This window comes from Ursus maritimus, unplaced genomic scaffold (genome assembly GCF_017311325.1).
Source record: "Ursus maritimus isolate PB19 unplaced genomic scaffold, ASM1731132v1 scaffold_34, whole genome shotgun sequence".
NCBI classification, from domain to species: Eukaryota; Metazoa; Chordata; class Mammalia; order Carnivora; family Ursidae; genus Ursus; species Ursus maritimus.
The window spans coordinates 18,931,240-18,959,023 of record NW_024426008.1 but is presented as its reverse complement, the minus strand read 5'-3'; the positions used below and the strand labels follow the sequence as shown (position 1 = coordinate 18,959,023).

Sequence of the window (27,784 nt, the reverse complement as noted above, 5' to 3'; positions counted from 1 at the left end):
TCAAGTAATAAGGGAAAAGTGTATCTTACACTTCTTGACATCATTCCAAGGGGGTCTGATTCACTGCCTTATCATTGTCAGCAAGGAGTCAGGTTCTGTCCTTCTCAGGGTGTGGTTTTTTTTTTTTTTTTTTTTTAAGATTTCATTTGTTTATTTGAGAGGAGAGAGAGGGAGAGAGAAAGCACGAGCAGCGGGGAGGAACAGAGGAAGAGGGAGAAGCAGACTCCTCGCTGAGTGGGAAGCCCTGTGTGGGGCTTGATCCCAGGACCCTGAGATCATGACCTGAGCTGAAGGCATACCCCTAACTGACTGAGCCACCCAGGCACCCCAAGTGTGGTCTTTATCCTGGAGAGCTTTCCTCATGGAAAGACTCAGCAGTTGTAGCTGTTTGCCTCATATATGATATGGCCTGACGGAAAAAAAGGGACTGCGTTTTATTTATGTGTCTTTTAAAGGTCAAAAAATCGTCTCCATGAAGCTGTCCAGTACAGTGTTTAACCTCACCTTCACCGACAATGAATAATTAAGTCATGGTTCTGTTAATGAAGAAATCAGTGTGAATGACTTCGGATAGGCAACTGTCATTACCTGCTAGTTCATTTAAATCATTTGCCCACCATTAAAGAACATTCTAGAATTATGGGCATTTCCCTGAAGATGCCATCGTCTTTGATGTCAGTGAATTTTTTTCATTTACTCATCAGTAAGCATTTATGAATGCTTACTTACCTTCTCTGGGTCAGATAGTGTTATAAGTGAATACAATTTATGCCTACCCCCCCAAAATTTTATGACTTAGTGAGAAAGACCAATATCCTGCGCAACACTTACAATGCAGTGTGAGGAATGCAGTAATAGAGGATATGAGGGTGCTGAGAGGAAAGCATTTACTTTGGTCTGGACTGAGATCAGGACTTGTGGCTGTAATAGAATTTTTATTCTCTTAGTAACCTAAGAGAGGAACCTAAGTGTTGCTCAGGGGAAGCCCTTGAAGGAGCTCCTTGAGAACAGGGGCACATTTTATTCTTCACCTCTGCTTTTTTAAGCTGAATATAATGCTTTGACCACAGTGGTTCAGTGTGGTAAGCAGGAATGAGTCAGGCCAGGAAAAGAGAAAATATTCTAGAGCAAACTATCCATTGTGTGCAAGAAAGTGCTCCAGGTTGGTGGAAAAGAGCATGAGCTTTGGATTCACAGAGACCTGAGTTCAAGTGTGAGATCTGCCATTACTTAGCTGTGCAAACATTGGGAAGTTATCTAACCTCTCTGTGCCTGTTTTCTCATCTGTTAAATGAAAAATAGAGTACTTAACCTCATCAGGTTGTCGTGCAACTGAGATGAGAAAATACACATCAAGCAATCAGCAGAGAATTAGCATTCAATGAATATTAGCTATTTTATTACTTACAACATAACCTACCTAATTTTTCCCTCCCTCCTCTAGCTCTTATTTTTTTAAAAAAAGATTTTATTTATTTATTCAAGAAAGACAAAGAGAGCACGGGGGAGGTACAGAGGGAGAGGGACAAGCAGGCTCCCCGCTAAGCACCGAACCTATGCTGGGCTTGATCCCAGGACCCTGAGATCATGACCTGAGCCAAAATCAAGTCAAACACTTAACGGACTGAGCCACCCAGGCGCCCCTAAATCTTCAATTTATGAAGTTGTTTTTTGAAGGAAATGCTTTCTCTAAGTCAGTACGTCTCTGGCAACTAGAAGTGAACCTCACACAGACTATGCTTCATGGCGTCTAAGACTTAATAGACATTTATAGTCTGATTCTGACAAATATCACATGCTCGTATTTCCTACATTCTGTTTACTCTGTGTTCTCTACTTCCTAAAATAGGAAAGGGTGCACTGTTGAAGCGTAGCCAAATTTTCTTTACAAGTGGCTGGCTGGGTTTTCCTTAATTGATGAGTCACCCTTTGTTGACGGGACCCATTTCCATGGGAATTTCTAGATCTTCTCAGGACTCACATTGTGGTGTCTCCCCTCAACAAGTGATGTGAGGTATTTTTAAGCCAAGAATGTCAGCTGGTCATGACGGCCACATGTCAGAGATGATATTACCTCTACCTGGCTTTAGGGACCATTTTCTTAATAGTTTCTTCCTTTTATAAAACTATGTGCCGTGTTCCATATATGAGAAGAACACAGTATTCCAGAGCACGTTAAGTTATTTAGGGATAACTGACCTAAAAAATGAAACAGTGAGGTTAGGGAGAAATCCAGTTGCATGGCAGCCCCTGGTCTTATGTGTGCCTTGAAGAGATTGAGGATGCTGATGTGTTCTTTGGGGAGAGATTCGCAGTTTGACAGGAAACATCTGCTTTAATCTGCTCCAACATCAACACGATCGATGTGGTAGGAAGCCTGTTGTTACTGTGTGGGTTCCATTTCTCCAGCCAGAGCTGGGCCTGAGATCAGGGCTGTTTGGACAGGCAGCACAACACGGTCCCATTTGTCAAAATATGGACATAACAGGCAGCATTATTTGAGAGTATCCTGGGGCTATTTCTCTATTTAGAGGGAATTATTGTCCTTCCAAACCTGTCTGGCTCTCTCTTCATTTCTCTCTATCTCTTTTCCTTTATGTTTTCTCTCTCTTGGCACGTTTCCATTCTGGGCTTCAATTACGAGTGATCACTTCCCAACCTTAACCCCACCACCACTTCCTCTCCCATGAGAGAGTGGCTTCCTGTGGAGGATGACCCTCCCTAGGGTATCAAACTATCCAGGAAACAAGTGTGCAAAGATGCAGACGCTCACACACTCACACTCACAAAACCCTAGACATTGTCATCTACCCCTTAAGGTCTAGCTTCCTCCTCTCCCCACCTTCAGAATCGCTACCTAGAATTAATGAAAGGATCTGTTACATTAACATTATAGAATTGGTTTGAAAGGAAACCTGCCTCATTTTTCTTTTCTTTTCTTTTTTTTTTTAAGATTTATTTTATTTATTTGAGAGAGAGAGCACACATGTGCAAGTGTGGGGAGGGGCAGAGGGAAAGGGCGAGAAATGTCAAGCAGACCCCCTGCTGAGCACAGAGCCCAACTCAGGGCTCAATCCCATGACCCTGAGGTCATGACCTGAGCCAAAATCAAGAGTCAGGACGCTTAACTGATTTTTCATAATTTGAAAGAGTAAAGTTGGTATCTGACACTGAAAATTTGCCTCTGGAAAAGTCAAGGAATTCAAAGTATACTTAACTATATCAGTGCATCTGTGATACTAATCACTCAAAAAATTATCACACTGCTAATAACATGTGAAGTATAGACTCACAGCATTGAGCCCACATTTTTTCCATGATCATTTTTTAAATTCTACTGCCCATAAAGTCCTAGGCGTTGTGAACGACTAATGAAGGGACATAGGTGCTGATATTCTCAACAACAACAACAACAAAACCACAGTCACATTCAGATAAAATCAAGGTCCTTTTATACCCATTCTGGTATTGATCAATCAAAAGATAGTGAAAAGGCCATGCATTATTTCACTGGAGCCCACTCACACCGCCAGTTGAGATAAATCCAGGAGCTTCCAAGTTCTTTTTTGTTGACTCTGGCAGCGGGCCCAAATGAAGATAAATGAAAAGCTCTCCGATTGGTTACTTTCTCTTCTCTCTCACCTATTTTCTACCTAGTGACCTGAATATATGTGTATTCCAGATGTTGGCCCCATCCCATGTGGACAAACTCATTTCCTTTCTCTTTCCGACATCTTTTTTTCCCTGGTTAGGCTGGTGTCTGCTCTGCTCTGTGCCAGGTACTGTGTGCAGCACGGAGGGGAGGTCCACAAGGAAATGGTAAGACACGTTCTCTGCCTTAATGAATCTCAAAGCCTGAGAGGAGGTAACAGATGACTAAACCAATGATTACGGAAATCATAGTTACAAGGCACATTGATGACACAAAAAAGTGAGGAACCAACTTTGCTTAAGATTGGAAGATGCTGGGGAGAGAAGCCTTCAGAGAGGAGGGTGTATTTGGAGAGTGTTTTAAAGGTTGGATAGAAGGTTTGGAGAGCAGGCATTTTTCTGGTGGACAGGAAGGAGATTGGGAAGGACATGCCAGGCAGTGGACAGCAATCAGTAAAAGGGTGTGAGGCATAAATTATCAAGACACATGAGGAGACTGATAAGCGTGATGTTTCTGGAGCATTTGTTGCGGAACTCAGGGTGGTATACAGAAATAAACCAGTGGTAAGGGATGATTCTGGAAATGTAGCCAAAGGCCTGGATAAGGAAAGGCCAGCATCTTACGTGCTGGGACCTCATCCTGTAATGGAGAGACAGATCTCTGGACTGTCTTATGTTCCCTGTGAAGTCTGTCTGGCTTCTGGTCCTTGTATTTGCTTTTATTTGCTGTTCATTCAAGACCTAGGACTGTCTAGTATCCAGTTATTCCCCACAGGCAAAACCTGGGCCATCGATGGAAAACCATGGGCTAAATTAAAGTCTGAAGACCTAGGGACCCGGGCTGAGCTCTGGGAAGTGGGGGATGTGCTGACAGCCCTCAGGGAGAGGAACTAAGGAGCTTGTTTCAGGAGGTAATGTTAGCCAGACCCTGAATCCAAAGTCTGACAGGTGGGCATCCGGTTGGATAAAGGCCTTCAAGGGAATTCAGGTAAGAGCTTTAGGATTGGAACTGGGCTCACTTGACAACCACTGGGGGCATTCAGAGCATGGCTTACAACCTGGAGGAATGCTCTAGGCCATAGGAATGTGGGCAGCTGAAGCCATGGCCTTGACCACAGGCAGAGAGGTCACTGTTAGGCTCAGGAACTGACTTGGCTTACACATGACTCACATTCATTTTTCCAGAATATTTCCTTCATTTCCACCTAGTTGGAATTTATTACTTCCTCCTTGGTGGTGTGGAGCATTCTATTTATGCTTTTAAGTAGTTTTAACCTGCCTTGTTTCATAGTATTTCTGTACATTTCTGTCTCAACTCTTCATTATAAATTTGTTAAGGCAGGGACTATGCTTTTTTCTACTTTCTCTTTATTGTGCTTTAAATAGTATTTTAGGCAGAGAATACATAAATACGTAGATACATTTTTGTTGGATTAAACTTAATTGGATTAATCCCATCCTTTTTCAGAATAGAAATTGTGTTTTCTGGGACCTAGAGACTATTGCAGAAGAAGTCAGTATTGTTGCTAAGATTTATTTTTATTTTTTTAAAGATTTTATTTATTTATTTGACAGAGAGAGAGACAGCCAGCGAGAGAGGGAACACAAGCAGGGGGAGTGGGAGAGGAAGAAGCAGGCTCCCAGCGGAGCGGGGAGCCTGATGCGGGGCTCGATCCCAGGACCCTGGGATCACGTCCTGAGCCAAAGGCAGACGCTTAATGACTGAGCCACCCAGGCGCCCCTGTTGCTAAGATTTTAAAATGACTGGCTGCCTTAGTCCGTTCAGGCCGCTGTAACAAAATACCATACACTGGGTGGCTTATGAACAAAAGAAATTTATTTCTCACAGTTCTGGAGGCTGGAAGTCTGAGATCGGGGTGCCAACATGGTCAGCTGAGGGCCCTTTTCCAGAGTGTAGACTTCTTACTGTGTCTTCGCATGGTGAAAGGGGCCAAGGCGCTCACTGGGGTCTCTTTTATGAGAGCCCTAATTCCATTCATGAAGGTTCCAGCCTCATGACTGAAGCACCCCCCAAAGGCTCCACTTCCTAATACCATCACTTTGGGCATTGAGATTTCGGCATATGAATTTGGAGCAGACACAAACATTCAGATCATAGTATTGGCCGATGCAGATGTGGGCATTGAATGTCGTCTACATCCAGAGTGATTGGAACTGCTATCAGATCTGAAATAAATTATCCATGTTAATGGGGAGATGTAGGATCTGAGGAATTCCTTCCACAAATGCTCTGCCTACCTGATTACTAACCAGTGTTAGCCAGTGACGCCCTGCCATCACACATGCAAAAACTAAAATAAGAAGAGAAAATTAAGTATTAAGTAAAATGCTTTGAGTTGCAAGGAGTTAGAGATGACTCTGTTGGGATTCCTGTATGAGCGTCTGATGAGAAGTGGTGTGTAAATACCCCAGCTCCCTTGGCCCTCCGTAGGATCCTGAGGCACGTGTTTTCATAGGCTCCCAGTGTCTGTGCAGGATTAAGTTTCAGTCACCTACAGTGGTAGCAGGCTTGAGAACTCGGCCTTTAGTCGCTTTCTCCCCTTCCTTGTCTTACTTCCCTTTTCCCCTACCTGGGCCCCTTCCTCTCCCCACCTTTCCCCACAGACCCAACTATGGGCACTTGACTCCTTTCAGGATCCAACTCTGCTTCTGGGAAACCCAAACTAAGACACAGGGTACATTTATTCTCTTTCTTCTCATTTGGTCTGGATACATTTTATGGCCCCAACAATTTCCCCTTAACATGCAGATCCAATTATTTGTGCCTGGTTCATGAAAAGTAGGTAATAAGAAAATTAAGGCACGCAGAGAAAGTTTACATGTGTGTCCAAAAATGTGTCCAGCTTTAGGGCGTTATCTTGGGGCCCTCTAAGCAGGAAATCTGAAAGGAGGTGTTTCTAGCTTTCATGATTATGTGTGATTTTGTTATTTTATGAAATCTGCCTTGCAACACTGTTGGGGCAAGACACTTGATAAGGCTAAGTAAACATCTGCCACAAAGGGAATTTTATCTCAAAAATGCCGTTTCCTCCTCAGCTCTGAATGTTGACAGATTCTTTCTGTCCTCGTGGGGTTTAGCAGGTTGGCTGGAAAGCCAGGATCAAATACCAGTGCGAGGTGTGAAGACCAGGCAAGCTCAGATCCAATGAGGACATCATTCTCTTGCTAAGTTCTTCATCCCGATAAGACAACCACCCCCTTATGGATACGGGTCTGCTGGGTGTCCTTATTCTGTCTGCAGCAAAGCTGGATGAAGGAGGTACAGCTTTGTTAAAGCAGGGTTAGCAGAAGATCCCATGCGGTGCGCTTTTCTTGGCCAAAAAAAGGTGAGAAATCATAACAGAATTCTGTTTGGAGGTCCCTTGGTTGAAAGTGGGTGGTGCTTTTAGCTTTCATATGAATCACAAACTTTCAGACGAATCGTGCTGAGAAGCACAAGTCCCCAGGAAACTGTTCTCTCTCTCCCAGACCCCTGCCAAACCCAAGGGACCTTAGGAAAGCAATAATGAGTCAGAAAACAAGGGAGCCCGGGGGAGGGGGAGTCAAATGCTCGTGCTGTCTCCACTTGTGAAAACGTTGGATCAACTACCCTGGGTGATCCATTTCATGGAACCCTGAGACGCTCATCTCATTTCCATCATTCATGACAATATCCAAACTAGATGATCGATATCTTTGACCATGAAGTTGTATTAGGAAGAGAAATTAATGCTGCAAAAGAGAACATGTTATACCTAGCCAGGCAGGAAGAGGCCAGAAAGCATATAAATGCTGCTCAGTTCTCGGTCAACACCTACCTTCGAAGACTATTTACCTCAGCCTCTTTACTGGAGGCCTTTTTCCTTTTCCTGCTGTCAGGAAAGGCTTTTCTCCTGTGTGGTTGCCCACATCTTCCTTGACTTGGTGGCATGCACCAGACCTTGGAGGAAACCAAGAAAAGCCTCCTAGCTCTGCCTCAGTTGGACCATGTCTCTTCCCTGTTGCTGGCTTCTTGGGTTACTGTAATTTTGCATCTGTGTCGTGGAAACCTCTGGAAGGATCTGTTACCTGCCTGGTTCACAAGTCACTTGAGACCTACGGTGGCCACAGCCCCGTCTGATACCACCAGGGAGCCGGCAACTTAATGTTCCTGCCCTTGATCTCTCCTTCTTGCTCTGTTTCTGTCCTGACAAGAGCCAGAGCTGTTCCTGGGGTCCCTGAGGGCCTTTCTGTCCACTTTGTCCTTCTCTCCCTCACGTACCTCTGTTACAGTGTTCTTGCACACCCCCTGCTTGCAGGATCCCATGTTTTGTTTTCTGGGTTTGATCAAACGCACCTCAAACTAGTTTGAACCACAGAGGTCGGATCTGCCTGCCCAGCCCAAGTGCCCCATTTCACTGGGCGAAAGAACTGGAACGCTTTTTTTATTTACCTCTGTGAACCGAGAGGAGAGGAAGGAGTCCCCTGAGGATTTGCCCCCGGTTTGGGGGGGGCCTCTCTGTAGCCTCCCATCTGCTTGGGCTCAGGCTCAGGCATCCTGCGCTCTGCGCCCGACTCTGCCCCTGTGCTCAGCTTGACCGACAAGTAGTAGTATTTTTAGCTTGCAGACCTTTTAGTTCACATCCTGCAGCACTGAAGGTGTGAGAGAGAAGCTCTTTGGAAATCAGACCCTGTCACTGATAGCTTGTCCTAGACTGAAAGGACGATTGGAGAAAGGATGCTTTGTATTCGGGGGAAAGAAGAACACTCTGCCCCTGGGTCACGGCTGCAAGCTTCTGTGTTCTTGCCTTGACTTCCAGGTGACTCACTGCTCTTAAGTCACCTGTTCTGTGAAGGGCGGGGCCTTCGGTGGCACCTCACTCATCCGGGTTGAGCTGGGAGTAGGTTGGAGCCTGAGGCTGTGGTGGGAGGGGGCAGGTCCTCCCCTGCTCCCCCAACACTCTCCCTCTGGCGCTCCCCTGAACCACCCCTGTGGCTCCAGAGCCTCTGTGCTGGGGTGTCAGCGTGCAAGGGAGGAAGGAGGTGTTGGGAGACAAAGTTCAGGGGGGAAACCAATACTGTGTGAGGAACCGGGCTTCTGGGAGCGTGAGGGCCCATTGAAAAAAGAGAATGTGGTAAGGATCAGGTGGCCTGTTTCACGGGTGCCTCCACCCCGATGTATGTGTAGAATAAACTTGTGCTTCGGGATTTTGACAGAAAAGTCAGATTTAAAAAGCCTTATGAAATCAGTTTGATTTAATATAAAACAATCAATCTCAATTTCATAGCTTACGATCATTGGTTTTGAATTAAGAAGGAGAGATACAGACTGTGGTGTGCACATTCAGTTCCGAGGGAGCAGGTGAACAGAAGGTAATATGTTTTCAGTTTTGTTTTGTGTTTTGTGGGGTTTTTTTGCTTCTTAAGTTTTAAAGCTCTGTGTCTGCTGGTAATTTTCAGTAAATATACGGAGTACCCATCACTGGACATTTTATAAGCAAAACAGCAAAACACAAATAGGCTTCATGATTAGCTCCAAGACCTGGTTTTGCTCCTTTTTCTCTCTTTCCAGTGCCGGCCAGGGGTTCTAGATGGAAGCGGGTCCTGGTCAGGAAGAGCTCGTGGGAGTACAGATGCTCATTGGGGAGACCTGGCCGTGGCCAGAGGGGGTGTTGCTGCAGGGGCAGCTGGGCGGGTTGAAACTGAGGGGGAAGAGGGTGCACTTGATGGGGTGAAGCTGGGCCTGGGGGAGCATCCCCCTAGCTCTTCTGCACATCATCCTCTCCCACACTTAGCTTGGGTTAGAAGCATTTCATGGGAACTGGTCTCTATCGCTTCTCTAAATTACCATTTAAATGTTCCCAGTCCAGAAAGGTCGTCACCCGTAATGCATACTCTCTGAGCCAAGACAGAACATTTTCGTGGTAGAAAGAGAATTTTCAGTGTCGCTTTTAGGGCGGGCTTTAGTCTCTTTGGAGATGGCCCTTTTCCCTCGTGCGAGAATTCTGGGAGCGCCTGTCATTGTTGAGAAATCCTGTCCATTCTGCTGAGCACCGGCTCTGCTGGAAGATGGTGGCAGTCAGATTCCAGTGAGGCCACGATGCTCCCTCCTGAATGGCCTGGCCGCCTTTGATCTGTAGTCCCACTCAGAGACAGTTGCCAAATGCGTGGAAAGGGCCTTGACTCCAGTGTTCCAAGCTGTCACTGCTTGCCGGCCAAATCAAGTTGCCATCAAGCTCTTTATGCAAATGCAACCCAGAGGAATCCTAGCTATTTAATAGGAATTGGCTGTTTCCGTGGGACTGGGGTGGGGAAGGGGGGCAGACACAGCCCGGCCCTGACGCAAGGAGACCAAGCCCTAGGGACCTGCGTGACTCTCAGTGGCAAAGCTCTGAAGAGTGCTCTTCCAAACGTAGAGCCAGAGCTACTTTGTTGTCTGAGATTTTGTGGTCCAGCAAACAGAAATAGGTCACCTCTGAAGGGTCCTCCACTTGTGATCTTGGGCACAAAGGAGGAAAATGGACTCCTTTGAACTCATGCAGCAGGCCACGAGTTTCCTATTATCTATGAGGAATAAGAAGGGAGCTCCACTGACCTTGACCTTAGTCACTCACAATGCGGGCAAGTTGGATACATGGTAGTTATTTTGATGTATTTCAGGAATATTATTAGATCAAGTGGGGGGAGAGGGAGGCACTTTGTAAGCTGTCATGTGCTATACACATTATTGCTGGGATGAATTTTTTTTTAAATGGGTAACATGAAGCCATAAAGTTGATTGAGAGCCTGTGATTAATTTAGTATCGCCTGTTTATTAGTTTATGGCCAGATGTGGTGACTTAAAGCCTAGAGAGATTACTTTGCACACCTGTGACCTTCAGGCATTCACCAGTAGGCAGGACATAAAGCGTCTGGTCTTGGTGCTTGAAGAGTCCCAGACTTTGGACCCGACTCCGTGATGCATTCGTGGGGTGCCTTCATCTTTCTGCACTTCCTCATTTGGAAAATGCGAACACTCATACGTGGATTCCCTCGTGTGGTGGTTGTGAGCACTAAAATAAAAATGCACGGATGGTTTTGAATGTGCTAGGAAACAGTACAGTGTTTTAAAAGTGGAAGGTGTTATGATGATCCTCAAGGGTCTGAAAGAAGTAATATGAACTTGGGATCCACGCTTTGGCCATGGCAAGCTGCTTCTCTGGAAGCCAAGGCTGCGGAAAGGTAGATGAATGAACAATGTGAGGTGATATGTGTGTGTGAGTGTGCGCACATGCGCGTGCTCAGGTGGGGGTGCCAGTGTCTGTGTTGGGGTGCAGAGTGTGACACGTGTGATGTCAGGTGTGTTATGGTCATTTTCTTTTGCCTTTAGATCCTCTCTGCCCTACCCTCGCTCTGCCCTGTGTCTCAGAGAGCATTGCCCCCCTGGTCCATGTCTGCTGCCGCTTCCTCTCTTACCCAGAGGTGGGGGGCTGGTCCCCTCAGATGGCATCAGCCTCTGAGCTTCTCTTGTCCCTAAAGCGCTGGAGGTTCTGGCCGTTTCCTGATGCTGCACATCTCTGGGTGGTCTCACCTCCTCTGTTTGGCTGCTTGCTCTTCCGTCTCCTGGGGAACTGATTCTCTATATTAAATTCCTTGAGTTTGAAATACCTAGAGTTGGTCCTGCTTTCTTCACTGGACCTGGCTGATACAAGATGTTTACCGCATACACAGATATTAGATGAAGACATGGCTACCAGCAATTTGTAGAGAAGAAAGATGAGAGAGAATTTTAAACGAATGTTGAGCCAACTTGTGGTCTGTCAATTTGGTTACTTTATTTTAAAACTGAGTAACTATATTTTGAGTGTACCCTGAATTTGCTTAAGAACTTAAAATAAGCAGTTCAAGGGGCACCTGGGTAGCTCAGTCGGTAAAGCGTTTGACTCTTAATTTTGGCTCAGGTCATGATCTCAGGTTCACGAGATCGAGCCCCGCATGGGGCTCTGAGCTCAGTAGGGAGTCTGCTTCTCTCCCTCCCCCTCTGCCCTTGCCCTGGCTTGTACAGGTGCAATTTCTCTCTCTCTCTCTCTCTCAGATAAATAAATAAATCTTTTAAAAAAAATAAGCAGTTCAGCAAAGTTTGGGATCGAATATTCTGGAGTAAGTTTTTTTAAAGTTTACTTAACAAAAGTTTTTTCTCTCTAAAATCCTTTTTTAAAACTTAGAGTAACCAACCAGATGTTTTATAGTGTCTGAGTTTGCCAGGTCCTGGCATATAAAATGGGATAAGATCATTATCATCATGCAATAAACATGAATGAAAGAAACTCAAGCTTGCTTTTACAGAAAGCATATGGAGAGAAGCTGTAGTCTAAATCTGGGTTCATTACTATTACATTTACATATGATTAATTCTGAGTTCTCCAATGTGTGTTCTCTTATCTGAGTCATTGTTTGTCTTGATAAAATTACAGGTAGGGTATAATTTCCTAAATTCTCAATCATGAAAGGTCAGGGGTGATTTTAAGTGACTGTATTGTATTAGGTAAATAAAGGGCTTTCCGGTTCCAAAAGGCAGTTGTAATCATATGTAAAGAATTCTTTGGATCTTAGGAAGTTAGTCAAAGGACTGGAGATGTCCAGGTTTGTCCCTGAGATCTTAACATTTCAGTTACATCTGTGGAAAGACTTCAAAACATCTGTATTGAGGTTCAGAATGAGTATGAGAGTCAAGTGACAAGTTTTAACTTAGTATACACTATCTTAAGAATGGAAACGAACAACAACAGGCTGTTGATTAAATGAGCAAACACCAACCTTTTAAAATGCTAGTTTGTAAACAAAATTATTCTTAGCCTTGTATGAAACATTGCACTCTGATTATAATTTTTTTTGGAGTTTAAAGCAGGTTGTCTAGTGCCTGCATCTGCTAAGTACTAAATAAACATGTGTTGAATGAATGAACCACAAATAGAATTCAGCCTGGGATTCATTTGTGCTAAATCACTGAAGAAAATAAAGGCAATAAAACTGAGACCCTAGAGCAGTAGACAGAATTGGCAACGAAGTATAAAGTACAGAAAGTACAGAGCAAGATGACAGAAGGAAGTCCCTGACTTGTGTCCATGTATTACAAACATAAATGAATTAAAATATCTCAGTAAAAGTACAGGCTCTTAGAATGGAGTTTAAATGGTTAAAAGTAAAAAGTCGGGCAAAGATAATATAAAAATTATGAGCAAATATAAAAAAGCGAAAATCAAGGTAGGAAAATGTTAAAGCCACGAAGATAATTTTAATTGATTTTTATAATTCATGAGTATGTATGAAATGACAACATCAAAACATAAAAACAAATGATTCGATTTTTTTAAAGAAGCTATAGTAGTGAAAGAACTTGCTGCAATTCTCCTAACTTTTGACACAGCAAGTCAGGGGACAAATCCCCAACAATAAAATAATGATTTGATGATTCGACGAGATATTTAATAACATTAATGGGCTCCAAAATGTTTGTATAGGGGGGTTTTAGGCATCATAATCTTTTCGGAGGTGGTCTAGAAGAATTGTCTTGAAACTGCATTTGTATAGCAGGGACTCCGTTTCTGTTCACGTTTAGTTAAGTTTCCAGGGAGATTGAAGCCGATTATGGAGTGGGCCTACAGCCCCCCACCTCCTTCCTCTTGGTGGCACCACCGATCCTCAAGATTCCCACTTTCCCACTTAGGGGGAAAAAGAAAAAAGGTACACATGTAGATGAGATAATTAAAAGAAATAAAATAAATTGGGACATTCACAGGAAAATGAGTAGTGGGAGAAAAGCATTGTGCAAAGGCAAAAAGACAAAAGAGCACATAGTAATCTGAATTTCAAAGAGCAAAAGTCCCAGGCTGGCAGAGCTCTTCTGAAGGGAGAAAGCTGGAAGGGGCGGGACTGAGGAGCTCGGCACAGTCCCAGCTGGTAGCGGGGAGATGACAGTGGTTCCAGGCAGGCCATTTCTCTCTCTCTGTCTCCCCTTTGGGGGCGGAGGTCCTTAAAGACCCCTGAGCTTTCCATGAGCAGTAAGAGACAGCCTGCAATACCACCCCGCAGGTCAGGTCTGGTGGGAAGAGCTCAGGTGTACGTGCATCATTCCTCCTTCTCCTTCTTCTCTTCGCTCATGGCAGGAGCAGGGCCTGGATAGGGGGACCCAGGACAGCCATAGGGACCCAGGATGAGCCGAGATGGGGAAGCCTTGGCTGAATTTGGGAGGCTGAGTTTTTCTTTCGAACCCATGCAGATGTCATGTCTCTTGACAGAATGAGAAGCAGACCCAAAGTGTGGCCATTTCTCTTCTAACTTCAATTCAGAGCTCTTCTTCTCACTCTTGCTCTCCCGTGCTCACCCTGCAGGCACTCCTGACCTCATGATGAGCAGGGATGGGGACGTGTCTGGAAATTTTTCCTGTGCAGAGCTGTTGATGAACCCTGAGAGATGGAGGCTAGAAACGACTCAGCGTGGCGTTTGCCACAAAGTGTTTCTCAGAACACTGTTCATGAGAAATGTCAATGGTGTTCCCAAGCGAGACAGAGGGGTTCCATAGACAAAATCAGTTTGAAGAGGGATGAAATAAAGATAGTTTTCCTTTAAAACTTTTCACGGTCTTGAACTGCTTGCGGTGATTCTCCAGTTGAGGACTATAGAATGCAGTCTTTCCCAAACTTGTTTGAACAAAGAACCCCCAACCCAGGTGCACCTGTTAACATCTCTTAGAGCACTAGGGTTCCTTGGGAACCAAATCTTAATCTAAGCCATCAAACAGAAAAGCAACGGGTTCATTCTGTATTTAATCAGAGGGCGCTTGCTGGTAGAAGTTTGAGAGAGAGAAAATTTGATGCAATATAATATAAGAGCAACTTCAACTATTAATGCTGCTCTGCAAAGGGATTAAATGGGCATCCTTGAAAAGGAAGCTCAGAAACCCAGAGAAACCAGTCGGCTCCATTGTCGTAGATTTTACAGAAGGGATTTTATATTAGAAGGGAGGTTGAACTCATTTGATTTTAAAGATCCCCTTCCAAATCTGATACTATTTCAAGTATCTGCCTCAGACCTGTCTTCTGATGTTCGAAATTGACTTTCTTCATTCTTCCCTGAAATTAATGTAATCATGTGATTAAACACATTTCTAGCAAGGCAAATGTTATATAAGTTTCATTAAAAAAGTGAAGTTTCTTATTCCAAAGAAATAATTAATTCAAGAAGTATAATGGATCTTTCCTGAGGATTTTTCTGTGTGCTCTTTCTAGTGTAGGTAACCTCAGGCTTGTTTTCCGTCCTTTGGCAAGCAAAAGGGCAAGTTTAGTAACAAGCAGGAATTATCAAAATTTCTATAGCAGTGGGAGAAAACAAGAACAGGAGGAAGGTAAAAGAGGCATCCTCCTTGATGACATGGTAGCAAGTAGCAGAATTATTAAAAATGGCCAGCAAGGCTCATGGCCAAAGTGTCCCATCTGGTTGTCATAGTCTAATCCACCGTGAAAGGGGAGAGAGAGGTGAAGTCTAGAGTAATGGAGATTTCAAAGTGTTATTGCTGATAATGGGGAGCAGTGGGGGGCTTTCAGTTGTTTATCTGTCTTGGAGGAAGTAGACATGGCATTCTGCAAACATACATTGCTATTGTATTTCTTAATACGTATAGTGGAGAGAAAAGAAATCAGGAGAGAACTCTCAGAGAATGTTGGGGTTGGGTCAAATGCTATCCTGAGTGTGGTCCTATTCTGGAGTTACGATACCTACATTTTAGCAATACCTTTCATCCAGAATAGCTCAGTGCTAGACATTCAGATTAAATGTTTATCTGCTTGGCTTGTGGGAAAGAGACCATCTTGAAGCAATTGCTTTCAAAGATCAAATGGTACGGCAATACCTTACCCATTTTTATTGATTAATAAATTAAAACAAAGTTTTAACTTTCACCGTCAGTAAACCCAGGACACAAAAAGTGACAAGGGATGTCCAAAATGGCTTTCTATAACGGGGATCAAAATGAATTTGCATTGCAAACAGACTGGGATTCACATTTTCTTGATTTTCTGCTTTAGATAAACACACACCAGCAAAACAAACAAAATAACACTTGGTTCACAGCAAAGGTTATTTTTGTTTGCTTTGTAAAACCTCTCTATCTTACTCGAGCTATATTTTTAAAATTAAGATTTACAGCGAAATATTCTTTAATGTTTAAATATTTAAAAATATTTAAAGAAACATATTGAGGATTAAAAACTAGGGAAATTTCATCTGCACTAGCCAAGAGCTATTTTCATTTTCCAGAAGCAGAGTAGTACAATGAAAAGAAAGAATTTGAGATTAGATGTCTTTCTTGGGTTTACATTTTCTACTTTGACCTTGGACAAGCCACTTATTCTCCTGAATCTCCATTCCTCATGCATAAAAAAAAAATGTGCCTTCATTGTCATAGTATCATACTTATTTCCTAGGGTTGTTGTATCCAATAAAAAAATATGTGAAAGAAACTTGTAACCTTCAGATTCCTTACATATACATACAATTATTTTTAGCTCCTTTCTGATCTTTGTTCATGTATATATGGTTCCAATCACAGTACCTCATTCAAATTTGTGTTCTACTTTGTCCATCTAACATTATGGTTGTGCTGTAATTTACTAGCTTTCCCTCTAGTGATGGACATTTAAATGGCTTACAGTTGTTCCCTATTATCATAATACATTGAAAAACATCTTTGTGCATTTAGGCTCTTTTTTTTTTTGGACAAATTTCTCCGGGATGAGTTCCAGAGGAGAGATTATGCAGTCAAAGTGAATGAACATTTTTTATCTATCCTGTTGTTTGAGCTTTGCCCCTCATCCAAAAACCCCTCCCTTTGGTAACTTTCCTAGAATGTCACAGAATGCTTAAATGCCTTCTTAAAGGCATCCAGCAGGATTCAGAATCTGCATTTGGTGGCCATATTTCCATCTTCATGCTCTATCAAAACCACTCGACTGTGAGGCTTCCCCCTAGACTGCAGGGTCCTCTGGGGCAGGACTGTCCCAATCACCTTTGCACCCTTGTGTGGCCTGGCCTATCATACGATCTCAATGAGTGGTTGTTCAGTGCAAATAAACTGAACGAATGGCTAGTACAGGATAGGCTCCTTACAATCACCTAACTCTCCAAAGCCTTCATCCACCAAAGCGTTATTAAAAACGGCAGGCACTGGTCCTAGAAATTGGAGACAAAGAGCCAGATTCAACATAGGTGGTCTCATTGCCCTAAGAGCCAGGTCCCCAGTGGGAGTGGAAGACTTTGGTCTTCAATCTGGTCTTCAATCTAGAGTTAAAGGGTGAAGCTGGCTTGACCCATGTAATGTGATTTCAGGGAGGGCCCTCGCTCTGGTCAAATATTTTAATCATCTACCCTATAATATCTGTCATTCTGTAACCAAGATCATGTAACAGGGGCTGGGATAACAGAAGGGGCCTCTGCTGTGTTGTCGGATAACCATATCCTGTGTCAAAGAACTCCAGATTGTTTTGTAAGAGCCAGGATGTGAAAACAGAGTTCCTTGACACAGCAGGGGTAGGGAGGGCTTCCACATACCCTCTGGAGCAGAAAATCCCTGTTTGATCTCCTGGGCATCATAAGGCCACCTGCTGTGGGCATGGATGCCGGGCCCTTGGGCCAATTCAGGGAACATCTGAGTTCTGAGCTTTTGACTTGTGTATGAATGAATCCATGTCTAAACATTGTATGTACCCTCCTTGCCTCTTGCTGTACAACTCTGATAAGGGGAGCAGAAACTGAGCAAATAGCTCTGAAAAGTTTTCCTTGGCCTCAAACTCTGGGCTGTTTTGCAACCAATTCCTTGGGAGTCTATGTAATTTATTGAAGGCTGACGGAAAGCCAATCTTGGGTCTACTATGAAGCCTCCCGTAGTGTTGGCTAAGCTTGAAGTCTGAGGGCAGAGATTGTCAAGAAGGGCAGCTCTGATCCAAAATTCTAATTATCGTTGTTTTCTGTGGAAACCCTCAGAGAACCCTGACAAGTTTTTCAGACCCCGGATTGCCTTATGTGGGCCATGACGCTATTGAGCAATGACTTGGAGTTCACTCTATGAGTTAGAACGCTGTGGCTTTCCTTTTATAGTGCTTTGTTAAAGAGCTCCCCAAATTAGGCACACTTTTTTGTGTGCATTGCGGTGCAGTTAATTGTATAGTTGAGTAAAAATAAATGCACTTGAACCTACCAAGAGATGAAACCCAACTTGTTAATATTTATTTATTGTTCTTATTTGATCATAAAAATATTATCTGTCCAAGATGGCCACTTAACCAGTGATCATCTCGAGGACTAAGGAGTTTTTCTGTGTTTCAGACAGAGTGTCAATGATCCACAAGTTTTAAATGTCAGCCAGGGGATAGATCTAGCTCACTTGTGCTGCATGGGTTATTGGTCAGAATTCCACACGTGCACACAGAGTTAGAATTTTGGTAAGTGTTTGATTTTTTTTAGGCCACCGATAGCTGGTTTCATTATCCCAAATTTGTATTGAAAAGCAAATTCTGTCAAACTTTTCCATTTCAGCTCCTATTTAGAAAGTGGCTGTGTGTGATTTTTACTCTGCCTCTGTTGACTGGCTTTTAGGCAGGCATGCTAATTCCCATTTCCCCAGAGCCAAGATCATGTCTTCTGTTTCAGCTGCAAGCTAATAACCTGTCAGGAGTATGGAAATATATATCTGGAGTTTGTGATTCTGCACAGAAACAGGATTTCCAAGAGCAGCCTGTGAGAGGAAACTCTGCTCCATGCTTCTCATTTTTTATTTTTTATTTATTTTTTCAAATTTAGTTCTTTATTTTTTCATTTATGTTAGATTTAAAATCATTAAAGAAAGAATCAGTTTAATTTTATACTCAAATACAAAATCATTATTACTTCCATTTATCACAATTTTATTATCAGAATTAATAGGTTCAAGAAATATTTTCAAATTCAAGTATTGAAAAAGAAACATATTTCCTCTAAATCTCAGCTGGAAAATGTATCACTTTTATAAACATTATCATTAATAGCCTTTTTATTTATTTATTTATTTTTTAAATGATTTTCTTATTATATTATGTTAGTCACCATACAGTACATCCCCGGTTTCCGATGTAAAGTTCGATGATTCATTAGTTGCGTATAACACCCAGTGCACCGTGCAATACATGTCCTCCTTACTACCCATCACCGGTCTATCCCATTCCCCCACCCCCCTCCCCTCTGAGGCCCTCAGTTTGTTTCTCATAGTCCATAGTCTCTCATGTTTCATTCCCCCTTCTGATTACCCCCCTTTCTTTATCCCTTTCTTCCCCTACTGATCTTCCTAGTTCTTATGTTCCATAGATGAGAGAAATCATATGATAATTGTCTTTCTCTGCTTGACTTATTTCACTTAGCATTATCTCCTCCAGTGCCGTCCACGTTGCAGCAAATGTTGAGAATTCGTTTTTTCTGATAGCTGAGTAATATTCCATTGTATATATGGACCACAACTTCTTAATCCAGTCATCTGTTGAAGGGCATCTCGTTTCCTTCCACGATTTGGCTATTGTGGACAATGCTGCTATGAACATTGGGGTGCATATGGCCCTTCTCTTCACTACGTCTGTATCTTTGGGGTAAACACCCAGTAGTGCAATGGCTGGATCATAGGGTAGCTCAATTTTTAACTTTTTAAGGGACCTCCACACTGTTTTCCAGAGTGGCTGTACCAACTTGCATTCCCACCAACAATGTAGGAGGGATGCCCTTTCTCCACATCCTCTCCAACAATTGTTATTTCTTGCCTTGTCTATTTTTGCCATTCTAACTGGCGTAAGGTGGTATCTCAGTGTGGTTTTGATTTGAATTTCCCTGATGGCTAATGATTTTGAACATTTTTTCATGTGTCTGTTAGCCATTTGTATGTCTTCACTGGAAAAGTGTCTGTTCATATCTTCTGCCCATTTTTTGATTTGTTTATTTATTTCTCGTGTATTGAGTTTGAGAAGTTCTTTATAGATCTTGGATACCAGTCCATTATCTGTAGTGTCATTTGCAAATATCATGCTTCTCATTTTTTAATGTTGGCTCCTTATGTGCATTCAAATCAACTGCAGGAGAGCCCATTTCCTCTGGAAGTTGCTAGCTCTATCTTTCATGTCCTGCAATCACATAGGCACAGACATCCAATGAAACGTATGGAATTTCTATGAGTATTTGTGTTTTGGAGGGTAAAACATAAAATCACGACCATGTACTGGGGAGGTGGTGTCCATGGTGCAGTGCTGGGTTTGGACACCAGCTCTGTTACATACTGGTTGGGTGATCTTGGGCAAATTTAACCTTTCTGTCCTTTGCTTTCCTCCTCTGCAAAATGAAGAGGAAATTTGTCTTGGTTTCAGTTCTTCTAATGGTCCAATGTATATGGATGGAATATGTCAGTGTCTGTTCCAGTAATTGTACTATTATAAGGATTATGCCAGCCTTGTTACAAGTTTTGTGTGAAGTTAATACTCTACAGTTCCCTGTACATAGTAAGCTTCCCATAAGTATTATTTACCATTATTACCTCAAGGATCTGAAGAAAATATGAATTCTCTGCCTCTGATAAGAAACAGAGCTCTAATTAAACCAAATCCATGCCCATTGTGTGAAGTTGTGTTTTTTCTTCTAGAGCAGTAAATACAATCACACGTTAAAAACAGCCAACCACCCATCTAGCCAATCAACCAAGCAGAATATCCATTCACATTCTAAAGCGGTAGAGTGACACTTAACTGTACTTCCCACTAACACAAAATTTGCAAAACTCAAACTTCTGCCAGAGAGTTAATCCAAACTTTCAGTTAATACTCTCCCTTCAAAGACTCACTGCCTGAGTTTCGTCTTTTGTGGGATATGAGAGCAACAGATACTTCTTGAAGGGAGAGTATTAACTGAAAGTTGGGTCTTTGTCAGGATTTTTAAAAGTTAAGAGAAACAAAGATATTTGGAATGAATAGTATACTAGGTGATGAAAAATGTCCTCCATGTACAATTTTTCATTGGTTCCTATGCGTTACAGTGTCTTGGATTAAAGAGCACTCATTCTGGTTGTCCCTACATCTGGAGAAGAACAGGACACAGTTTTTCTCGGGCCTCTATCCCAGAGTTTAATAGCTGTCACTATTTAAAATCATTCTCAGAGGGGCGCCTGGGTGGCTCAGTCGTTAAGCGTCTGCCTTTGGCTCAGGGCGTGATCCTGGCGTTCTGGGATCGAGCCCCACATCAGGCTCCTCGGCTGGGAGCCTGCTTCTTCCTCTCTCACTCCCCCTGCTTGTGTTCCCTCTCTCGCTGGCTGTCTCTCTCTGTCAAATAAATAAATAAAATCTTTAAAATAAAATAAAATAAAATAAAATCATTCTCAGAGATAATCTATACTGTTGCAATTTAAGACAATTTCTTTTTATCCTGTTTTCCACACCCATCCTTTGAACAAGAGCCAGGTATGGACGTGAACCTCACAGTCCTGTTACACAAAGAAGAATACCAGTGATCTAGACTACCACGCAGTGTTTTTGTTGCTGGGAGGAGGAGCAGTATCTGGGTTGGTTAGTGTTTGTTTTATTCTCTTAACACCTTTGGGCTTTCTTTGAAAGGCAAAACCCAATTGAAAAACTTCTGTTATCTTTTCTTTTTTTAATTAGAGAGAGAGAGAGAGAGGGAGGGAGTTAGGGCAGAAGGAGAAGGAAGAAAGAATCTTTTTTTTTTTTTTAAAGATTTTATTTATTTGACAGAGATAGAGACAGCCAGCGAGAGAGGGAACACAAGCAGGGGGAGTGGGAGAGGAAGAAGCACGCTCATAGCGGAGGAGCCTGATGTGGGGCTCGATCCCATAATGCTGGGATCACACCCTGAGCCGAAGACAGACGCTTAACCGCTGTGCCACCCAGGCGCCCCAGGAAGAGAGAATCTTAAGCAGGCTCCACGCCCAGAGCAGAGCCTGATGTGGGGCTCTGTCTCATGACCCTGAGATCATGACCTGAGCCGAAGTCAAGAGTCAGATGCTTAGCCGACTGAGCCACCCAAGTGCCCCAACTTACTCGTTATAAGGGAAATCTCAGATTTCCTTTCCCATACTTAGAAGTGTATGTACTTGGGTTCTCCATATCTTGTTACTTTTATGATCAGAAATAAAGAGAGCCAGAAAGTTTGAAAACTTTTAGGCAATTGTTTTTTTCTAACCAGAAGATAATTTTCTCCCTTAATTTTTTCTTTGAATTTAAGTTGTCTTTTGAACTTAGAGTAATCAGCTTTGCACAGAGGCAGTATCATTGCCAACGAGGTTTATCCAAGGCATGATTATTGCTCATTGAAATTAGAGTAGTCAACCATAATTTGCATGTATGCAGCAAAAATTTAAACTTTCTCAATATATTGTTTTTAGCAATAAATTTTACACTGTGGCTCTTTTTTCCCCTCCGGTTTTATAGAGATGTAATTGACATGTAACACTGTGTAAGCTTCAGGTACAAATGTAATGATTTGATATCCATATCCATTGAGAAATGATGACCACAATAAGGTTAACGCGTCTATCACCTCACAAACTTACCGCTTTTACCATGTGTGCTGAGAACTTTTAAGATCTGTTCACTTAGCAACTTTCAAATATACAATATAGTATCATTAACCATCGTCACCATGCTGCACGTTCCATCCTCAGAACTTACTTACCTTATAACTGGGATGTTTGTACCTTTGACCACCTTCCCCCATTCCCTCCCTCTCACCCCTCCCACCCCTGGCAATCACTGATCTATCTCCGTTTTTATGAGTTCAGTTTTTTTAGATTCATATAAGTGAGATCATACAATATTTATCTTTCTCTGACTTACCTCAGGATAATACCCTCAAGTTTCATCCATCTTGTTGCAACTGTCAAGAGTTTCCTACTTTTTTGTGATTGGATAATATTCCATTGTGTGTGTGTGTGTGTGTGTGTGTGTGTGTACGCGCACACGTACCTGTGTGTTTTCTTGATCCGTTCGTCTGTCATTAGACTCTTGGATTGTTCCCATGTCTTGGCGACTGTAGATGGTGCTGCAGTGAACACAGGAGTGCAGATACCTCTTCAAGATAGTGATTTCATTTGCTTCCGATTAATACCCAAAAATGGAATGGCTGGATCACATGCTATTTCTCTTTTTAATTTTTTGAGGAAACCCCATGCTGTTTTCCATCGTAGCCGCACCAGTTTGCATTCCCACCAACAGAGCACACAGGCTCCCTTTTCTCTGAATCCTCGCCAGCACCTGTTATCTCTTGTCTTTTTCATAACAGCGATTCTACCAGATGTGAGGGACTATCTCATTGTAGTTTAGATTTGCATTTTCCTGATGATTAGTGGTGTTTGTCAAGCAGCTTTTCATGTACCTGTTGCCATTTGTGTATCTTCTTTGAAAAAATGTCTATTCAGGAGCTTTACCCATTTTTTAATGGAGCTATTTTTTTTTTTTTTTTTGCTATTGGGTTTTATGAGTTCCTTACATATTTTGGATATTAACACATTATCAAATACATAGTTTGTAAGCATTTTCTTTTATCCCATAGGTTCCCTTTCCATCTTAATTGTTTTGTTTTTGTTTTTGTTTTGTTATGTTTGTTATTTGCTGTGCAGAAGTGGCTTAATTTGCTATATTTCCATTTGTTTATTTTTGCTTGTGTTGCTTATGCCCTTGGTGTCATAGCCAAAAAAAAATCACTGTCAAGACCAATATAAAGGAACATTTTTCTTGTGTTTTCTTCTAGGAGTTTTATGGTTTTGAGTCTTCCACTTCAAATGAATTTTTGTGAGTTTTTTAAGATAGGCATCCAGTTTCATTCTTTTGCTTATAAATATCTAGTTTTCTCAGCACCATTTATTGAAGGGGTTGTCTTTTTCCCATTGAGTATTTCTGATTCCTTTGTCAAATGTTAGTTGATCATATATGCATGGGTTTATTTCTGGGCTCTTGCTTCTGTTCCTTTGGTCTATGTGTCTATTTTTATGCCAGTTGCATATTATTTTCATTACTATAGCTGTGTAACATAGTTTAAAATCAGGAAGTATGATGTGTACATCTTTGTGTTTTTTCTTCCCTGAAGATTATTTGGCTCTTTAGGGTGTTTGGTTGGTTCTATAAGAATTTTATGATTGTTTTTTCTATTCCTTTGAAAAATTCTGTTGGAATTTTGACAGGGATTTCATTGAATCAACAGATGGCCTTGGGTTATATGGATATTTTAACAATATTAATTCTTCAGATCTATGATCATGGAGTATCTTTCTGTTTATCTGTGTCTTCTCCAATTTTTTTCATCAGTGTTTAATAGTTTTCAGTGTACTTATAATTTTTACTTGCTTGGTTAAATTTGGTTCTAAGAATTTTATTCTTTTTGAAGCTATTATAAATGGAATTGTTTTCTTTATTTTTCAGGTAGTTTGTTTTTAATGTATAGAAACACGACTGATTTTTGTATGTTAATCTTGTATCCTGCAGTTTTACTAGATTCATTGATTAGTTCTAATAGTTTTTTGGATTAATAGTTGTTTTTGAGTCTTCAGGATTTCCTACATATAAAATCGTGTTATCTGTAGAGATAATTTTACTTCTTCCTCTTCTATTTGGATGCATTTTATTTCTTTTTCTTGCCTGATTGCTCTGGCTGGGACTTCCAATATTCTGTTGAAGAGGAGTGGTGAGGCACCCTTGTTTTGTTTCTGATCTTAGAACACAAGCTTTCAACTGTTCACTTTTGAGTGTGATGGTAGCTGGGGACTTTTCATATGTAACCTTTATTATGTTGAGCTATATTTCTTCTATACCCAATTTGTTAAGAGTTTTTATCATGAAAGAATGTTGATTTTGCCAAATTCTTTTTCTTTATCTATTGAGATGGTCATATTATTGTTTTGTCTTTCATTATATTAGTGTGATGTATCATATCGATTGATTTGCATATATTGAACTGTCTTTGCATCCCAGAGATGAATCCCACTTGATCGAGGTGTATGATCCTTTCAGTATGCTGTTGAATTTGGGTTGCTAACATTTTGTCGAGGATTTTTGTATCTGTGTTAATTGGGGATATTGGTCTGTAGGAATAGTCGTTGGGAGCATAGTGGAGGCTGCTCCCAACAAACACGGACTCTCTAGCTCACTCCTGTCCCCATCATTCCCTGGTGTCATGGGTCCAACTGACTGCTCACCATACCCGTTACGTATGTGGCCAGTGGAGGCATTCGAGTTTGCAGTCTCTGATGAAGAATCCAGAGTTCTTACGCGTTGGCCATTATCAGGGTGATCTAGGGGAGGGTCTGCGCAGCTGCAGGTCATCTTCAGCTGCTTGACTTTATTCTGAGAAATGCCTCTAAGTGCAGATGTGAATCTCACATCTCTTGTGGTGCTTCCCCCAAATCTACATTTTGTCTCTTATTTCCAGCTCCCCAATTGGGGGTAGATCCACTAGGTCTGGTGTGGAGCCAGGGAATCTGAACGTTTAAAAAAACTACCCCCTTGCTTCCAATTTTGAGTAAGATGAAGTTAGCTCACCTCATCCACCCTGCCTTCTGCTGAATGTAGCTGTAAGACCTGGACAGGACACACAGAACAGCTATTTGAGGACTTTGAAAAGCAAACAGTAGCAGACTGGGGAAGAAGACCAGGACTTAAAGTACCGTCAAAGTAGTGGTGAGTTTACCTTTTATGTGTGTCTACTATCCTCCCGCTTGACCTCAGGGCAGTCTGAAACCTAGAAGTCAACACCAGCACGGATAGAACTTCTTTAGTTCAGAGAGAGAGTATGAGGAAATTTCCCGTTTTTCTTTTTCTTTCTTTCTTTCTTTCTTTTTTTTCCCTCCCCCTTTCTTTTCTCCATCTGTTGTGCCATAGTTCGCAAGCAGTCCTGGGGTAGCAGTGGCAGTCGGAGTAAGACGGCTGGCAGGAACCCCAAACTTGAAGTGGTTCTGACAGAGTCGGGAAAAACATCATTGCTTTCCCTTTTCCCCCACCCCCACCGTCTTCCCACTGCTTGTCTCTCCCTCCTCACAGAAACAGGGACAGGCATGGAAGTGTATGACAGAATAGAGTAATAAATAAAGCCCCAACTTTCTTGTCATAGTACCAGATAGAACCCCAGGGCAGCTGGAAAGAATCAAAAGAGACGGTGGATTCAGGGGAAATTATTAAAGTTATTTATGAACTACTGGGCTCATTCCTTAGCTGAGCATACACACATCTGACCCTTAACTGTATACATAGACTTTGAGAACTCAACTGTTATGCAAAGTCTTTGAAAAACAAAATTATGTTGGGTTAATTTACTAAAAAGACATAACAATCCTAAATATATGTGCTCCTAATAACAGAACGTCAAAGTATATGAAGCAACAATGGATAGAACAGGAAGGAGAAATAGAGAAATCTAGAATTATAGTTGGAGACATCCATAATCTCTCAGAAGCTTATAGAACAGACAAAGACAGATAGATTAGACAGAAAATCAGCAAGGGTATGAAAATACTGACCAACATTATCTATCAACTGGATCTAATTGACATTTATAGAACTCTAGTCCAATCATTAGCAGAATATGTATTCTTTTCAAGTGCATGGAACATTTACCAAGGTAAATCATATCCTGGGTCATTAAAACAAACAAAAATAACAAAATGTTATTTGAGGGGCACCTGGGTGGTTCAGTTGTTAAGCGTCTGCCTTTGGCTCAGGGCGTGATCCTGGCATTCTGGGATTGAGCCCCACATCAGGCTCCTCTGCTGGGAGCCTGCTTCTTCCTCTCCCACTTCCCCTGCTTGTGTTCCCTCTCTCGCTGGCTGTCTCTCTCTCTCTGTCAAATAAATAAATAAAATCTTAAAAAAAAAAAGAAAAAACAAAATGTGAGTTGAAGCCATGCAAAGTATGTTCCCAGACTATAAAGGAATTAGACTAAAAATTGATTACAGAAAAATCTCTAAACACTTGGAAATTAAACAACGTGCTTCTAAGTAATCTGTGGATCAAAAAAAAACTTCCAAGGAAAATTAAAAAATATTTGAGTTAAATGAGAATGAATGTACAACTCATAAAACTTTGTGGGATGTAGATAAAGCAATACTGGGGGGGGGAAATTATAGCAACAAATGCTTACATTAAAAAAGAAGACAGTTTTTAAGTCATAATCTATGCTTCCACCATAAGAACCTAGAAAAAAGACAGCAAAATAAATACAAAGCAAGGAGGAAAAAATAAAGATCACAGAAGAAATCAATGATATTGAAAACAGTAAAACAATAAGAAAAATCAATAAACCAAAAGCCAGTTATTTGAAAAGATGAATAAAGTTGATAATCCAGCAAGACTGACAAAGAGAAAAAGAGAATACACAAATTATGAATATCAGGAAAGAAAATATCATTACAGAGCTTTTAGACATTAAAGGGATGATAAGGGAGCACTACAAGCTACTCTTCTTGAATAAATTCAACAACTTAGATGAAATGAGTGATTCCTCAAAAAACACAAATTACCAAACCTCACCCCAAAATTAAATAGATAATTTGAACATTTTATGGCTACTAAGGAAATTGAATCTATAGTTTAAAACCTCCCCCAAAATAAACCTCTAAGTGCAGATAGATAAACTGGTGAGTTTTCCAAATATTAAAATAAATTCTTCACAATCTCTTCCAGAAAATAGAAAGAGTGAAATACTTCCAAACTTATTTTAGGAGGCCAGCATTATCCTGACACTAAAACCAGACAAATATGGTATAAGAAGAGAAAAATATAGATACATATCCTTCACAAACATATATAAAAATCCTTAACAAAACATTAACATAAGAAATCCAGCAATATATAAAAAGAAAAATCTGGGTTTATCCTGAGAATATAAGGATGGTTTAATATTCACAAATCAATCAAGGCAATCCACTATATTAGCAGTTTAAAGAAGAGAAAACGCACACTCGTACCAATTGAGACAGAAAATCATTTGACAGAATGTCAACATCTATTTAAACTAGTTCTTCAATCTAATAAAGAGCATCTACCAAAAAACCATACAGCTAAAATTATTTTTAGTGGTGACACACTGAATGCTTTCCCCTTATGATCAGGAACAA

General features: G+C 41.5%; 1 protein-coding gene and 1 non-coding gene across 2 annotated transcripts in view; both read left to right on the top strand.

Moving 5' to 3' along the window:
- Positions 1-27,784, top strand: part of PGM5 (phosphoglucomutase 5) — a 182,568-nt gene that overhangs the window by 61,061 nt on the left and 93,723 nt on the right. The gene's annotated exons all lie outside the window — the stretch shown is intronic.
- Positions 21,931-22,078, top strand: LOC121100151. The gene has a single exon (XR_005831893.1). It is a non-coding gene; the product is annotated as a U4 spliceosomal RNA (small nuclear RNA).